The 17666-nt window shown below is 40.1% G+C and overlaps 1 long non-coding RNA gene across 1 annotated transcript; it reads right to left on the bottom strand.

Annotated features, from left to right (window-relative positions):
• Nucleotides 1-1850: 1850 nt before the first annotated feature.
• On the bottom strand, nt 1851-11544 carry LOC134761552 (uncharacterized). Its single transcript, XR_010140335.1, has 4 exons — nt 11220-11544; nt 10722-10870; nt 4748-4796; nt 1851-3523 (listed from the first exon to the last, which is right to left on the bottom strand). It is a non-coding gene; the product is annotated as an uncharacterized LOC134761552 (long non-coding RNA).
• Nucleotides 11545-17666: the final 6122 nt, after the last annotated feature.

Below are 17666 nucleotides of genomic sequence, written 5' to 3'. Positions count from 1 at the left end.
GACAGCGGCAGAGTTGAGTAGTCGCAGCCAATACTGTATAGTCTTCAAGCCTACAGCATTCACTCTCTGACCCTTTCAGAGAAGGTTTGCTGACTCCTACCCTTATAGGAAACTTAAGGCTCTCTAATTTTTTCTCTTGCCCACCTTCCATTTTCCTATTTTATTAATAGGATACTTTAGATTCAGAGAGGCCTCCTGAATCACATCAATTAATTATATGTCCAGGACTAGAACCTAGGTCTCTTATTTCTCACCTTAGTACTTTGAATTAAGTCATCATTGTCTTTTTTTTTTTTGGCTCATATTGACAGAAAGAGAGGGCGTCTTAGTGGATTTCTTTTCCTATTTTAAAATCATTTCCCACGTGGTAAATTAGGTTCATGATCTAGAAAAGTTTTTCTTTCAGGTTTACAAACACAAAATCATATCACAATGCAACCTGTTTTAAAAGGTTACATTTTTACTCAGATAACACACAATTTGATAGGCCATCATTTTGAAAATCAATGCCAGTGAAGAGAAAACAGTTTTTTCACTCTATGCCTGCTTTTTCTCAAGTTATCTAACCTTCCTATTTACTGAAATTTTCAAGAGTGTAATTGACCTTCTTAAAGGTGGTTGCTGGTTTTACTGTGCTAATTTCCAAAGCTTTAAGATTGATAATAAACATTTCAGAAAGTTAGCAGTCATATATTTAAGAAGAAAAATATGTCCACAGTAAGTGTCATTCTAATGTAACATGTACATAAATTTACTCTTTTTTTTTTTTCTTTTTTTTGAGACGGAGTCTTGCTCTGTCGCCCAGGCTGGAGTACAGTGGCGCAATCTCGGCTCACTGCAACTTCTGCCCCCTGGGTTCAAGTGATTCTTCTGCCTTAGACTCCCGAGTAGCTGGGACCACAGGTGTGCGCCACCATGCCTGGCTAATTTTTAGTAGAGACGGGATTTCACCATGTTGGCCAGGCTGATCTCGGACTCCTGACCTTGTCATCTGCCCCACCTCGGCCTACCAAAGTGCTGGGATTACAGGCATAAGCCACTGCGCCTGGCCATAAATTTACTCTCTATGTTTCCAAGGTGTGAGGTCTTATTCTCAAACTTGATTTCCTCTAAAAACCAAATGGGATAAAAACTAAAGACTTCAGGCCTACAATTTTACTTGTGTATACATGCCAAGCCTTCTGTGGGTTGGCACAAACTGTGATGATGGGACAGCAGCCTCTGCTGCACAATGAAAAACATCGTTACTATTAAAATCTTGGTCTAAACATTTTTTTTTACAAAGCCTTTTACTTGCACTGGGTCACTGGAATCCCTCTCACTTTTTTTTTTTTGAGACGGAGTCTCGCTTTATCGCCCAGGCTGGAGTGCAGTGGTGCAACCTCGGCTCACTGCAAGCTCTGCCTCCTGGGTTCACACCATTCTCCTGCCTCAGCCTCCCGAGTAGCTGGGACTACAGAAACCCGCCACCACGCCTGGCTAATTTTTTGTATTTTTAGTTGAGACGGAGTTTCACCATGTTAGCCAAGATGGTCTCGATCTCCTGACCTCGTGATCCACCCACCTAGGCCTCCCAAAGTGCTGAGATTACAGGTGTGAGCCACCGCGCCCGGCCCCTCTCACTTTTTAATAGGCCATTTACTCTGGAATAGTGGTCCAAAAGTTGGCAGAATATGATATTTAATTGGTGAATTTATTTTAAATGCAGATGACTGGAATCCACCAGAGAGACACTGAATGTGAGTTGTGGGATGGGAGTAGTCAAGGATCTGTATTTTTTAAAAGCTCTGCAGGTGATTTTGAAGCACACCAAAGTTTCTCTGGTATTGAGAAACTTTTTTATTTTTATTTTTTATTTTATTTTTTTCCAAGCCAAACTGTATCCAGCTTTATTAAAGATACTTTCCATAAACAATCATGGTATTTCAGGCAGGACATGGGCAGACGATCGTTAACAGTATACAACAACTTTCAAATTCCCATCTACAATGGACTACCAAAAATTAGAAAGCCACTAAAAAACCCAATGAAGTCTTCATCTGATGCTCTGAACAGGGTGAGGGTTGACAGTTCACATTTAGCATATTGTTTAGCAACTTTTCACAAGCTGACCCTGACTTTTAGGAAGCGAAATGAAAATAGAATTTTTCTGAAGACCACTGTTCTTTTGACAGGTGCCATCTCAGTGGCATCACTGGTAAGTCCAGATTGGCTGAGTACAGTGGCTCACGCCTGTAATCCCAGCACTTTGGGAGGCCGAGGCGGGTGGATCACAAGTTCAGGAGATCGAGACCATGGTGAAACCCTGTCTCTACTAAAAATACAAAAAAAATTAGCCGGGCGCGGTGGCGGGCGCCTGTAGTCCCAGCTACTGGGGAGGCTGAAGCAGGAGAATGGCGTGAACCCAGGAGGCGGAGCTTGCAGTGAGCTGAGATGGCGCCACTGCACTCCAGCCTGGGCAACAGAGCGAGACTCCGTCTCAAAAAAAAAAAAAGAAAGTCCAGATTGCCTGACACGCTGGTAACCAATGACTAAGGGTCAGGTCCCAGTGGATATCTGGGCTTAAGGGAGTTAAGTCTATGCTGAGAGATGGAAAGGGGGAAGATGACATAAAAATGAGTTTGTTTTTCCATACCACAAGGCTTTCGTGCCAAGGTGGCCATGTGTGTCAAAGTCAGGGACTCCCTCCTCCCGGGGGCCAAGAAGAAGTCTCTTAAAACTAGAAGGGAAAGGTGTTCTCCCCCATCAATCCAGCTCTGGAGACATTCTATTAGTGACATGTGCCCCTTCCTCCAAAAACAATGAAGTGTTCTGTGTGCTAACAACATAGCTTACAAAAAAAAAGTAAAACAAAATTCTGCATTTTTATAAAACTTGATAAAAAATAGTATTTCAAACCGTACAATCATCAGAAGTACACAGTTATCAAAAATGCACACACTTCATTTGGCCTCTCCAGCACCTTACGCTTTCTGTGCCTCGTCTGTTTTGGCGTCTCCATTTTCTGCAAGGTTATTCCCCTCCTTGCCAGAATCAGCTTTTCCCCCTTTTCTCTGTCGGTACCTCTTCTTCCTTCTTTGCAGGGGCCTTTTTTAGGCTTTGGCTTTGGCTTTGGAGGAGAGGGTTTAGCAGACAACCTTGCGGATCTTCTCTGTGCTTCGTCCTTTATCTTGGCTTTATCTCCTTTAGCATCCCCTTCAGCCTTTCTCTTGGGCATGGTGGCGGCGTCGACGGCGGCGGGACGTAGGCGCTGGGCGCAGGACGCAGCGGCGCGCAGGCTTTGGTCGGTCAGGGTGTCGTTCTTGTCTCTTCTTCTTCACACTGCTTGGGCTCCGGAGGGTTTATACAGTGAAACTTTTCACATGACAATCTGGAAAATTGGGTTCTAATCCTGGCTGTCTTGTTAAATTGCAATGTGGCCTTGAACAAGTCACTTGGATAAGTAGCCAAAAAGGAGGAAGGAGTCTCCTATGGAAGGTCCTTGTTTTTCTTCATAGTTGTTCAATTTCTTTAGTTTTCTCAACTGTAAAAAGGAGGACATAACATTATTTACCTTGGGTTTGCTGTAAGGAAATTGCTTGTCACATAATAACTCAAAAGTTAACTTGTTAGATTTTATTATTTTTATAATCATTATTAATATTGATGCCAAAATGATACGGAACTATAATTCAGTATAATAGACATACTGTATTTCCCTACACAACCAATAAAGAGCTGGCCTCATTCATTCATTTAGATAAGTAATTGTTGCTACCCACCAGGGTCCAGGTACTGCACTAAACTCAGGACACAGGATTGGATACTACGGGGTCTCTGACCTTAAAAGACTGATAACCCAGTGGCTGGTGTGGTGGCTAGTGCCTGTAATCCCAGCACATTGGGAGTCTGAGGCGGGCAGATACCTGATGTCAGGAGTTCAAGACCAGCCTGGCTAACATGGTGAAACTCAGTCTCTACGAAAAATACAAAAATTAGCTGGGCATGGTGGCGGGCGCATGTAATCCCAGCTACTTGGGAGGCTGAGGCCAGAGAATTGCTTACCCGGGAGGCGGAGGTTGCAGTGAGCCAAGATTGCACTATTGCACTCCAGCCTGGGTGACAGAGTGAGACTCTGCCTCAAAAAAAAAAAAAAAAGAAAGAAAGAAAGAAAAAAAAAGATTATATCCTCCTTGTCAAAAGATATAATATATATAGCCAAATATTGAAGCTGCTACTTTTTCTAAAGAAAGCCATAAGTGTTTGCTGAAAAGCCATTTCACCCACTTCCACAAAGATGATAATAGCTTCTATTAAATAGTTCATCTCTCTTCTTGAGTAGTGTGGCATACATATATTAGACAATATTGTATTTTTGGAGAACTCATTGCTGTATGAGTAGCTTAGATAAAATGAGCTAAGAGCGTTCAATTAAGTTCTCATTCTGATGGCACTCACTGTCTTTGACTTTTATAAAGGTTTATGATCCTTGTTGCTATAATGTTAAAGACTTAATAAAAATAGTGTTAATAGACTTTTCATCATTTAAACAGTCTTCCTTTGAGAATTCCGTTATTGCTTCTGATAAATTCCTTCTAGAAAGCATATGAGGAATGGGAAATGGTTAGATTACCATGAACGTGTACAATATCAATGTTTCTTTTGTTAAAAATAGCACTAAGAATATTGAAAGATGTCATGCTTATCGTTCTATAAACTAAAACTTATGTTTTCTACTAAGTTGAATAAGAATATAGATTGAACATACTTCCTTTTCTTATCAGATCTCTCCTCAAGTGTGAATTGAAGAAATTTCCCTAGGGGAGAAAAAATAGATCTTACCTACAGAGAAGTCAAATAACAAATTTGAAAAATATTTGTAACACATATGGAAAATAAAATCTAAAAAATACCTAGTAGAAAACTAATTCAGATTTCTTGAAACAACATTATTAACAATAACAGATAATGAACAAAATATATTAACAAAATCAAAATGGCTAGCCCATTAAAAACATTATTACCACTAGTTATTTAAGAAATACAGATTAAAGTGAAATCACATTTTTCTATAAAATTAGTATAATTTTTTTTCTTTTTTATAATCCATAGGTTCACAGAGATAAGTAGAGATTTCAAAATAGCAATATATAACACTGATAAGGGTGTGATGATACCCTTATTCAATGCAGCTATGTTTATAAATGACAATTTTTTGAAAGTGTTAGTAATAAAGCATCAGTCTTACGTATGTGTGTATGTTTTTGAGACAGGGTCTTGCTGTGTTGCTCAGGCTGGTCTTGAACTCCTAGGCTCCAACAATCCTCCTGCCTCGGTCTCCTAAAGTGCTAGGATTACTGTGCCCAGCCAAGCATTAGTCTTAAACCCTCATACACTCTTTTTATCAATCTAGTCTCTGAAGGATGCACATGATAGAAACCTCCACTCCATACTAGCTTAGGCTAAACAGGGAATTATTTCTTGTGGATTATATCAGGGTAGATTCTGTTACTGAAATTATATTGTTAGGAATCTGCCCCTTTTCTTCTCTAGCTTCCATCTCTCCTCTGTGTTAGCTTCATACCAAGGCAAGCTCTCTCAGTGATTGCTGGAAAGCTGGGCTGGTGAACCCAAAGTATCTGAGACAGGTCTCAGTCAATGTAGAAAGTTTATTTTGCCAAGGTTAAGGAGGTTATGTTCCCAAGGTGGTGGTGGGGGAGACTTCCAGGTCATAGGTAGATAAGAGACAAAAGGTTGCATTCTTCTGAGTCCTTGATGAACCTTTTACTGACTATAATTTATTCTGGCTCAGTAAGTCTGTATTTTTACATAAACAATAGAGCAGAGGAGGCAATCAGATACGCATTTGTCTCAGGTGAGCAGAGGGAGGACTTTCTGTCCTGCATCTGTGAAGATATGTGGTGGGGGATGGGGGAGTTAGGGTGGGGAGTGAAATTCAACGCAACTGATTCAGGGTAAAGATTTTGAGGCCACAAGAAATTTCCTTGTAGGCAAATTGTGAGGGAGGTATGTAGCTCTTTTACCTTTGTAGTTACCTTATTTAGGAATTAAAATGGGAAGCAGGTTTGCCTGATTGTAGTTCCCAGCTTGACTTTTCCCTTGGCTTAGTGATTTCGGGGTCCTAAGATTTATTGTCCTTTCACAGGCTGATAGCAAATAGCCAACCCTAACGAAAGGGAATGGCTTTTCCTGGAAAGGCCCAAGAGTGAGCCTCGTTGCCTGAGTTAGGTCTCATATTCAGTCCCGAACCGGCCACTCAGCCAGGGTGGGTAGAATGCCCTGACTGCCCATGCTGGGGTCCTGCACAAGCCTTGAAGCCAGAGACAGAGTCAGCTTTATCCAAGCTCCTTGGGATACAGTGTGATTCTCCAAAGTAAGATGTTACCACCAAAAGAAGGGGAAATGGAAGCGAGTCAGGAGAAATCAACAGATATTCACTGCACAATTTTATCCTTTAATAACACTCCTGTAAATCAATGTTAAGAAATAATAAATGCAAAGATTAACATCCAAATGTTTAATATAGCTTTGGTTATAAGGGAGGAGACCACGCCTCATATTGTCTTATGTCCAATTTCTGCCTCCAAAGAAAGTAGAAGTAAAAACTAAAAGGCAGAAATGAAATCCACAAGCAGACAGCCCGGTGCCACACCCTGGGCCTGGTAGTTAAAGATCGATCCCTGACCTAATCAGTTATGTTATCTATAGATTACAGACATTGTATAGAAAAGCACTGTGAAAATCCCTGTCCTGTTCTGTTCCGTTCTAATTACGGGTGCATGCAGCCCTCAGTCACGGCGTACCTCCTGCTTGCTCAATCGATCACGACCCTCTCACGCGGACCCCCTTAGAGTTGTGAGCCCTTAAAAGGGACAGGAATTGCTCACTCGGGGAGCTCAGTTGTTAGAGACATGGGTCTTGCCGAAGCTTCTGGCCAAATAAAGCTCTTCCTTCTTTAACTCGGTGTCTGAGGGGTTTTGTCTGCAGCTTGTCCTTGTACAGTTACAACACTTTAAAAAAAAACAAAACCCTAAAACCTTGAATAATACTATTATTTGACAATAGGCAAATTGTAAATTAAGAAGTACAAAATGTATTAGGGAGCCATAAAATTATATTTTAAATACCTTTTAGTGCTTATGAGGAAAGTATACTTTATGATATAAAGTCAGAAAGGCAGAATGTCATATATACAGTAAGAGCTCAACTATGTGAAAAAATGTGCAGAAAACAAACCTAGAAAAATCTGTTAAAATAATAATTAGTTCTAAGAACTTTTGGACTTTACTTATTCATAAAACAGGTTTTTTTTGGAGTGTTATTTAATGGCAAGAATTTTTATTCTGAATATTATTTCTTTATAATTTCCATACTTTTACATATGTTACAATAAGAAACTGAGAGGCACCCTGCATTTAAATAGAAATTCTAATAACTTTGCTTAAATTATTATGACATTGCAAACATCATTTTAAGGTGCTTTCGGGTACACTGTCTCATTTAATGTCTCTTACGTAGTCAGTTGTCAGTTTGATTTGCTCCATGAGGGTATTGTTCTTCTATAGGAGCCATAAATAAAACCTGTTGATTGACAGAGTGATTCATTTGTTCATTCATCCAACTACCTACGAATTGTTGGAGGGATTAAAAAATAACCCCTAAAGGAATTTGCTAAAATTAGGAAGGTAAGAAAGCTTTTAAATTATCTTGGGTCAGTGAACAGGTTTTTGCAGTGATTAGAATATGTTAATTATTCTTTAAGTAAATGAAGAGCTAAATGAATGCCAGCAATTCTGTCAACGTCACTGTGTGTGAAGAGGTTATGCTCATGATAGCATTCTATTGCAATCACAAAAATCATTTACAAGAGTGGTTTTTCTGCAAGATTTCAGAAATGTATTCTACAATTAATTTTTAAATATATTATGAATGTCAAATATAATACTTATATACTAAATATATTCAGAATTAATTGATTTTCTACACATTCACTTATGAATAATTTTTATTCCATCTGCTGGTTGAGGTGGAATTTCTGGTCAAAGGGTATTTGTAGCTGCTACTCCCTGAAACTTCAGCTTCATTAGAGGAAGTAGTGCCTCCAAGCCTCAGAGACTACTGTGGCCAATTCCCACAAAAAAAGAAGGATAGCAGAGGTTTTCTAGTCAAGATTCTATTAGGAGAGAATGTAGAATGACCCTTAAGGCCAACTGGAGGCAGTGATCTTGGCTATATAAGGCTAACTGGATCAGTATTAGGGTGATGGTTAAGGGAGCCAACACCAACATACATAAGAAACTTTCTTTCCTTTTTATTATGACCTAGAATTTTTAATATATATTTACTGAAATTTGGCCAAACACAGTAGCTCATGCCTCTCTGTAACCCCACCACTTGGGAGGCCGAGGGCAAAACAGCATGATCAAAAAAAAAAAAAAAAAATTAACTGGACATGGTGGCACACTCCTGTAATCTCAGCTACTCAGGATGCTGAGGCTGGAGGATCACTTGAGCCTAGGAATTTGAGGCTGCAGTGACCTATGATCATGCCAATGCACTCCAATCTGGGCAATGGAACAAGTCTCTGTCACCAAAAAGAAAAAAATAAGTAAATAAATGAAATAATTTTTATGGATTTAAATACTAATTTTTATTATATATCAGTCCTGGGCATGTACAAAAAGAAAAATATAAGCAGAATACATAGGTTAAAATATTACTTGAAACTTTCTCATATTTGAAGTCTAATTCTTTTGAGAGACTGAGTTATTGATACCCCAGCTCTTCCTTAGAATAATATAATCCTTTGTGTAATGAAGAGTATTAGTGATGTGGTATATTTTCAACTCAATTGTGAAATATACACACAAAAAAGAATATGTAACATATCAGTAGAGTTGAACAAATAGTTAAATATAAACCCCTATATCAAGAGAATATAATGAGCACCCCAGAGCCTATGATGTGCTTTTTTTCTTTTTTTTTTTTGAGATGGAGTCCCGCTCTGTTGCCCAGGCTGGAGTGTAGTGGTGCGATCTTGGCTCACTGCAACCTCTGCCTCCCAGGTTCAAGCAATTCTCCTGCCTCACATCCCGAGTAGCTTGGATTACGGGCATGCACCACCATGCCTAGCTCATTTTTAATTTTTAGTAGAGACAGGGTTTCACTATGTTGTGCAGGCTGGTCTCGAACTCCTGACGTCAAGTGATCCGCCCACCTCAGCCTCCCAAAGTGCTGAGATTAGAAGCATGAGCCACCACCACTCCTGGCCCCATAATGTACTCTCTTTTCCCCTTATAATAACTACAGTCTATTTTTATGATAATTATTTCTTTGCTTTTTTCTATAGTTTTATCAAGTACATTTGCATCTAAAAACAAAGATTTCTCTCTGTTCCCCACCTTTCTCTTTCTGTGTCACAGTGGGTTCTGAATTAGACAAGTGCCTGGGCCTCATCCCATGACAGGTAGATTGTGTTGAATATGGTCATGAAGTCAAGCCCATCCAGAGTTGGTGGGGGATCCTACCAGGAATGACTCCTACCATCAATGATTCCTGCCAGGTCATTGATGTATGTAATGGGTTCTTCCCAGACTTGAAACCAGGAGCTAGTCAATCCATTCAATCTCCTGGTTAGCAGTCAGAACTATAAAGTGGTGTAGGCCACTAATCTGACCTCTGATGGGGTTGTCAATAGTAACCACTAAAGACTTTTTTTTTTTTTTTAGTAGAGACACAGCCAGTTTTGTGCTTCAGTGGCTTAGGGTAGTTTTTGAGCAGATCAGAGGAGAGGCAATGCGGCTGCTTCTTTTCCCTACCTAATGCAAAGCAAGAGGGTGACAGATGTTACCTATCTATAGGACCAGAGCTTAGTGTGTCCTGATAACTTAATACTCATTATATCTGCCATTTATTGAATTCCAAACACTGTTCTTAATGATTCATGCACAATAGTTTACTTAGCGTCTCACTAAACCATATATGGTAGTTACTGTTATACAGATGAATATATATATAACAAATGAAGGAACTAATGCTTCCAGAATTACTTGCCCAAGATTCCACAGCTAATAAATGTACTTGAATTTATGCTTTGAGCCCCCAATATGGCTTCTAAAATTCTAAAGGTACGCAGACAAGTTATACTTGATAATAGTAGATTTTCATTCTGTCTTTATGAAAAATGCATGATTTTATACTGTACCTGAAGAAATAAAATTTCCTTCAAGCTGAACTCATGTATTTTCTTAAAAGTTTTATTGTGTAGGCCAGGCACAGTGGCTCACGCCTGTAATCCTAGCACTTTGGGAGGCCAAGGTGGGTGGATCACCTGAGGTCAGGAGTTCAAGACAAGCCTGAACAACAAGGCGAATCCCTGTCTCTACTAAAAATACAAAAATTAGCCGGGCGTGTTGGCACACACCTGTAATCCCAGCTACTCAGAAGGCTGAGGCAGGAGAATCGCTTGAACCCGGGAGGCAGAGGTTGCAGTGAGCCGAGATCGTGCCACTGCACTCCAGCCTGGGCAACAATATTGAGATTCCGTCTCAAAAAAAAAAAAAAAAAGTTCTATTGTGTCTCCAACAGATTTTTTTTCTTGGAAGCTGAGAAGATAGAAGATAGCCTGTTGAATACAGTACTCCAATTCCCATGCCACCCTCCACATATTTATAGTAGGGATTGGGGAATTCTGTCCTTTAAGCTGCATTTGCAATGCTTACCAATAGAGGGAGGGATCAGACTGTGGAGAGGAGCAGCAAGACCAGGCTAAGGAACTTCTTGGTTACTTCATGATCTTTGGCAGCTGAAAGTAGATTGAGCATGAACCTCGTGAACCCTTTGTTAATGAAAGCAGATGTCTTCTTATTATCTGGAAGAGAGGAGTTTGCAATCCCAGTGAGAGGAAGTGCCAGTTTGTAGGGACTTGAAGTGAAAAAACCTAACTTGCTTAGTATTCTACAGCCAAGTTTCTCTTTTTCTGTTTTTGTTTTCTGAGGCAGGATCTCACTCTGTTGCCCAAGCTGAAGTATAGTGGCATGATGACAGCTTACTGCAGCCTCAACATCCTGGGATCAAATGATCCTCCCACCTCAGCCTCCTGAGTAGCTAGGACCACAGGCCTGTGCCACCTCACCCAGCTACTTTACCATTTTTTTTAGACAGAGTTTCCCTATGTTGCCCATGCTGGTCTTGAACTCCTAGGCTTAAGCAATACTTACACCTTGGCTTCCCAAAGTTCTGAGATTACAGGTATGAACTGCAGTGCCTGGCTGAGCCAGGTTTCTCAACTTCAGCACTATTGGCTTTTTAGACCAAATAATCCCTTTTTCTTGGGGGCTGTACTGTGCGTTGTAAGGTGTTTAGTAATATCACTGGCCTTTCCCAACTAGACATCAGTAGCACCCTCCTTAACTGCCCCAGCTGTGACGATCAAAAACATCTCCAGGCATTGCTAAATGTCCCCAGGGGAGCAAAATTAACACTGATTGAAAAACACTATCCTAGAGATCTGAGATCTCCTGAAGACCTGAGGCCTTAGAAGATAAGTAAAGATATTCTCTTCCTGGTGACTAGGAAATCTAGGGCTCTTCTTGTTCTGGGATTCCACAGTTCAAAGGTATGCATGCAATGAATGGAATTAGGCACAGTCCATAAACGAAGTATGGACAAAGGGCAACCAGTATCTTAACACCAGGCAGAGTGATGAAAGAAGTAAGAAGCAGCTTGAAACTTTACGAGTAGGGAGAAAAGAATGGAAACTGGATCAAAAGGGAGGAAGTAGAGATGATCTCTGACAAAATGGGGTGATCGGGCTCAAGACGCAAAGCCCCCCACAAGGGAAGAACTCTTCTATCTGTATGGATGGGAAGAAGCTGTGAAATTATTTTAGCCGATTCAAACACTTCTCTCTCAACTTTCATCTTCCAGTATTTTCTGTCTCACTTACTAGTTTTGTTGTCTCTTAGCCACTGATCTTAGAAACCTTGGAGTCATTTTTTTTGCAGTGACTCTCTTCGGGAAGGAAGGCTTTTTTTTTTTTTTGATGGAATTTCGCTCTTGTGGCCCAGGCTCTGGAGTGCAATGGCACGATCTCAGCTCACCGCAACCTCCGCCTCCTGGGTTCAAGCGATTCTCCTGCCTCAGCCTCCCGAGTAGCAGAGTACAGGCAAGCACCACCATGCCGGGCTAATTTTTGTATTTTTAGTAGAGACCAGGTTTCATCATGTTGGCCAGGCTAGTCGCAAACTCCTGACCTCAGGTGATCCACTTGCCTCAGCCTCCCAAAGTGCTGGGATTAGAGGCGTGAGCCACCATGCCCAGCCTAAAGGAAGGGATTTAAATGTGAATTTTCTTGTCTAATAGAAACATCCATGCTCATAATGGAACCTAGTTTACTTTGAGTGTTGTAAGGAACACTTTTCATTGCATGTGCTAGCAGGCTGGCAACAACTTCTTTCCTTGCAAGCATGCTGACTACCACAACCTAAAATAAGTTTAATCAAGAGGGAAGACTCAGACTAATACTAGATAACAGGAAAAAAACCAAACTAATAATATACAACTTGTAAAGCACATGAATTCAAAGACCCACATATTCTGTAATGGTATGCAGAGTCTCTTATACTGCCAGGAACTCTGTATTTGGCAAAGGTAATAGTCATGGGTCCAGGGTCTTAACACCAACAGGTAGGTCACTGGTTAGTGCTCCTGATAGGCTCAGATCCACCCTTTAGTACAGCTGGGACTCAGTCTAAGTTATTCATTCACATCTCCAGAGGCAGTTTGCAGAAAGGATAGTATACGGATCCATCTCACCTGAGTTTCAACTTGTTTGGATTAAAGGATGAAAAGTATTGTTCCTAGGCATGTCTGTGAGGGTGTTTCTCAGTGGACTGAGAAAGGCAAACCCACCCTCAATCTGGGTGGGCACAGTCTAATCAGCTGCCAGCACAGCCAGAATAAAAGCAGGCAGAAGAACATGGAAAGACTAGACTGGTTTAGTCTCCTGGCCTACATCTTTCTCCTATGTTGGATGTTTCCTGCCTTCCAACATCAGACTCCAAGTTCTTCAGCTTTGGGGCTTGGCCTAGCTTCCTTGCCTCTTGGCTTGCAGATAGCCCTTTGTGGGACCTCACCTTGTGATCATGTGAGTCAATACTCCTTAATCAACTCCCCTTTATATATACATCTATTCTATTAGTTCTGTCCCTCTAAAGAATCCTAATACACCACCCAATGATCAGCTCTTTTGTTAAAGTATGGCTTCTAATACTAAATCACTAAAAACCATTAGACTGTCACATTCAAGGGCATCTGGCTTGAACAATGTTTCATTGTTTATTGGAGTGGGTCATAGTAAGCAGGACTCAATAAATGTTAATTAACTGAGTGCATGGATAATTAAATGAGTAAATGCATGGCTACACTCAGAGCTTAGAATAGTCTAATATTAACATTTGTCCTCAAACATGGAAACACTTCTACTTTTTCTGAGCATTTGCTCTAGGATTCAAGGAAATTTTAATTAGAGGATGGCATGGTCTTCTGCTGAAATTCTTTTTATTAACTGAAGCACCCATTCTGCAAAGACTCTTGAGTGTTAGCTAGTAACAACTCAAAGTTTTCCCTTTCTCTTTACAGAGAATTTCCCTAGGTCAAATGGCACCCAGAAACTGCCTCCTCTACCTTGAAAGCTACACTATCTTAACCTTGACCAATGGCTGACTGATGTGGGAATCCAAAAGTCCTCCTCCTTGTCTCAAGGTAACTCAAATCTGTGTTGTAATTCATGTCCCAGATCTTCTCCAGTGAAACAAACTAAAGCTGCTGTTCAGCTGACACCACATTCTTTCTAAGCTTTATTTTGTCCTCCTTTATTCCTTTTCCTTCACTCCTCTTCTCCTGAAAACACCCCTCCAATGAAACATTTGAACAAGGCTGTGGTTACATGAGGGAATCTTACAAATTGAGTGCTATGCAGACAAGTTAAAAAAAAAATGCCTTAAGCTCTCAACATCCATGAAATATCATTTTACATACATTTTAAGAACAATGTGATTGTTAAAGAGAATTATTATCGAGATCTCTATATTTTACAAAATCGACTCTATATAAATGTACTAAACTAACTACCGAGTACTATGCTCAGTACCTGGGTGACAGGATCATTCATACCCCAAACCTCAGCATCACACAATATACCCAGGTAACAAATCTGAATGTGTACCCTCTAAGTCTAAAATAAAAGTTGAAAAAAATGTACTGGGTTTTCTCGCTGGGGTTAAGTTAATAAGACAAGATCTCTTCTTGGCTGGGCGTGGTGACTCATGCCTGTAATTCCAGCACTTTGGGAGGCCAAGGCGAGTAGATCACCTAAGGTCCGTTTCGAGACCAGCCTGGTCAACATGGTGAAAACCCGTCTTTACTAAAAATACAGAAATTAGCCGGGCATGGTGGCACATGCCTGTAATCTCAGCTACTCAGGAGGCTGAGGCAGAAGAATTGCTTGAACCCCAGAAGGTGGAGGTTGCAGTGAGCCAGGATCGTGCCACTGCACTGCAGGCTGGGTGACACAGTGAGACTCTGTCTCAAAAAAAAAGAAAAAAAGAAAAAAAAAAAGATCCCTTCTTCAAAGAGGTTAGCAGGGGAGATGGGCAAGTAAACACTGGGGCTGCGCTAGTATGGTAACCAAGCTGTGGAGCCAGAGAGAAGCAGTTATTAATCTCATCTGCCAGAATGGGGTAAGGTTCCCAGGGGTGGTAACATTTCAGATGGTTCTTGAAGGGTGAATAGAATTCTGACAGGTAGAAAAGGGGGAAAGGAAAAGTTGGGGCATAAAAAGTCTCCTCATGTGGCTAAAGCAAGTGCTTCTCAGGAATACAGGCCAGAAGCATGAGCATTTGGATAGGATTACTGTGAAGGGCCTGGGATGCCATACACAACTTTGTTTTTTGTTTTGTTTTGTTTTTTTGAGATGCGGTCTCACTCTGTTGCCCAGGCTGGAGTACAGTGGCATGATCACAGCTCACTGCAGCCTTGACCTCCCGGGCTCAAGAAATCCTCTAACCTCAGCCTCCCGAGTAGCTGGAACTACAGACATGTGTCACCAAGCCTGGCTAATTTTTTTGATTTTTATAAAGAGTGAAATCTTGCTATGTTGCCCAGGCTAGTCTTGAACTCCTGGGCTCAAGCGAACTCCTTCCTCAGCCTCCCAAAGTGCTAGGATTACATGTGTGAACCACCATTCCTGGCCCATATACAATTTTTTTTGTCTCGTAATTATAATGCCTCTCTGCCCCTTCCCCCTGATTTTCACTTCCTTATAAATTGCTTTATTCTTCTTTCATTCTCGTAAACTAATTTCTGTTCATCTTACAAAGCATTCAGCATGATGCCATACCCTACCATGCTGAAATGCTTTGTAATATGAACAAATTAGAGAGGGGAAAGAGAAGAAACCTGCAATTTTCATCGTCATCTCCTTTCTTGGGCATTAATGGAGAGAAGAAGAAACAAAATTGGTAGAAAAACTGTAGCTTCTATAAAAAGATGAAACTCAATCCCTCAACTAAGGAGAAAATAAACTAACATACTGAGCATCTACTACCACTACTAAATATATAAAGCACTTTAGAATCAACTCATTTAATTCTCACTAATTACTCAATGGGGAGTGTAACTGTGATTATCTCAAGTATAAAGATAAAGAAACCTTAAGCACAGGAATCCAGTCTATGGCCAAGGCCACACAGCTGCTATGAGGTGGCACATTCTGTCTCCAGACTTTGCGTCTGTGCAGCAGCTTCCTAGGAAGCACTAACTGTGCACGCCAGGGGCCAGAAACACAGTATCTAAGAACTGGGCACTGAAATCCTGGGTGCTCCTTTCGTAAATCATTGAGGAAATAAAAGAGGGAGGAAAGCCAAATAAAAAGAGGATTATTTAACCTGAGAAGGATGACTGAAAAAAAGGGAAAGAGTATTAGAGATAAGAAACAGAGAAATGTTAAAAAGAGAAAATAAAGATATGCTTTAAAAACATTAGATTGATTATAAATTATTATTCTCTCTAATAAGATATATAAGATACAAGTGTTACTTTTCTCAATATTTAATGGGAAAAAAACAGGAAAACTTCGGTAGTTTTAAGTATGTATATGCATATTATATATATATATATATGTTCAAGTAGATACATACACACAAGTGTATATATACACACATATATATACACATATACCTATATGTCTTCTTTTTGTTGTTTTCGTATATAGATATATATACCTATATTAGATATATTAGGTATATAAGTATGTGTGTATGTGTGGGTGTATATATAGATATAGATATAGATCTATATATATATAGTATGTGTGTATGTGTGGGTGTATATGTATATATATATATACTTAAAACTACCAAATGTTTTCCTGTTTCTTCCATTAAAAAATACACACTTATGGCTGGGTGCAGTGGCTCACGCCTATTAATCCCAGCACTTTGGGAAGCCGAGGTGGGCGAATCATGAGGTCAGGAGATCGAGACCATCCTGGCTAACACGGTGAAACCCCGTCTCTATTAAAAAAATACAAAAAATTAGCCGGGGTGGTGGCGGGCGCCTGTAGTCCCAGCTACTCGGAAGGCTGAGGCAGGAGAACGGCGTGAACCCGGGAGGCGGAGCTTGCAGTGAGCCGAGATAGCGCCACTGCACTCCAGCCTGGGCGACAGAGCGAGACTCCGTCTCAAAACAAAACAAAACAATACACACGCCATGGTGCTAGGTATGGGAACCACTGCAACTCGGTCTTGCAGTGGGAGGTGGAGAATGGACTCAACTCCCAGTATATTTTGATCTTTGTTTTACTTAGACTTAAATTATGAAGTGGAACTCAAGAAACAGAAGACTTTGAAAAGAATGGTTATAATCTTTTGTATCAATATAAATGCCTTTAAATATTCACCATCTAAAATGCTTCAAAAATATTCCCAATAAAGTATTATTTACATTTCAAGTCTATTAACATTCCTTATTTTTCTTGAAGTAATATATGGAATTATTTTGAAATGTTTTCATCCATATGTAAAATAATGATAATTTATTTCCTAACATACAGTATTATTTTCCCTGTGGATTAGCATTGCTAGGTTAGACTTGGCTCTAGAATGCCACAGGAAATATTAGATTTCAGACAGGTGGGGAATTTTCTGCCCATGCACGGTAGATAAACACATATTATGCTATTAACATATATTGTATTTCTTCCGTCTTCCACTTGGGAAAACAAAGCCTATAAATCCTATTTATACTGTTAGCAATGGGGTCTTTGTTTAGTGAACCTTATAGAGCATCAGGTGTTTTTTCTCCTTGGGTCCTTAAACTGAAACTTAATTGTCCCATGTCACATCTGTTCACATCAATCAAGTTATATTATTTTCTCTACAGTGTGTTCTTTGAGTTGATATGATTGATGTGACTAAATGTGATGGATCAAAAAGTTCTGTTAGGCACTATAGAAAATTTCAGAATCTCAGGTCTGCAGTCCAAAGAATCTCTTTCTATGCATAATTTGGTGTAGAGTTAAATTTAGAAGAGCAATACAGTTCACCAGATTAAGAATTTTTGACACTGATTCTTGACAGACTCCCTTTTGATGATAAAGAGAAAGT

Source organism: Pongo abelii, chromosome 5 (assembly GCF_028885655.2).
Source record: "Pongo abelii isolate AG06213 chromosome 5, NHGRI_mPonAbe1-v2.0_pri, whole genome shotgun sequence".
NCBI classification, from domain to species: domain Eukaryota; kingdom Metazoa; phylum Chordata; class Mammalia; order Primates; family Hominidae; genus Pongo; species Pongo abelii.
The sequence above is the reverse complement of the archived record's forward strand: the minus strand, read 5'-3'. Positions and strand labels throughout refer to the sequence as shown.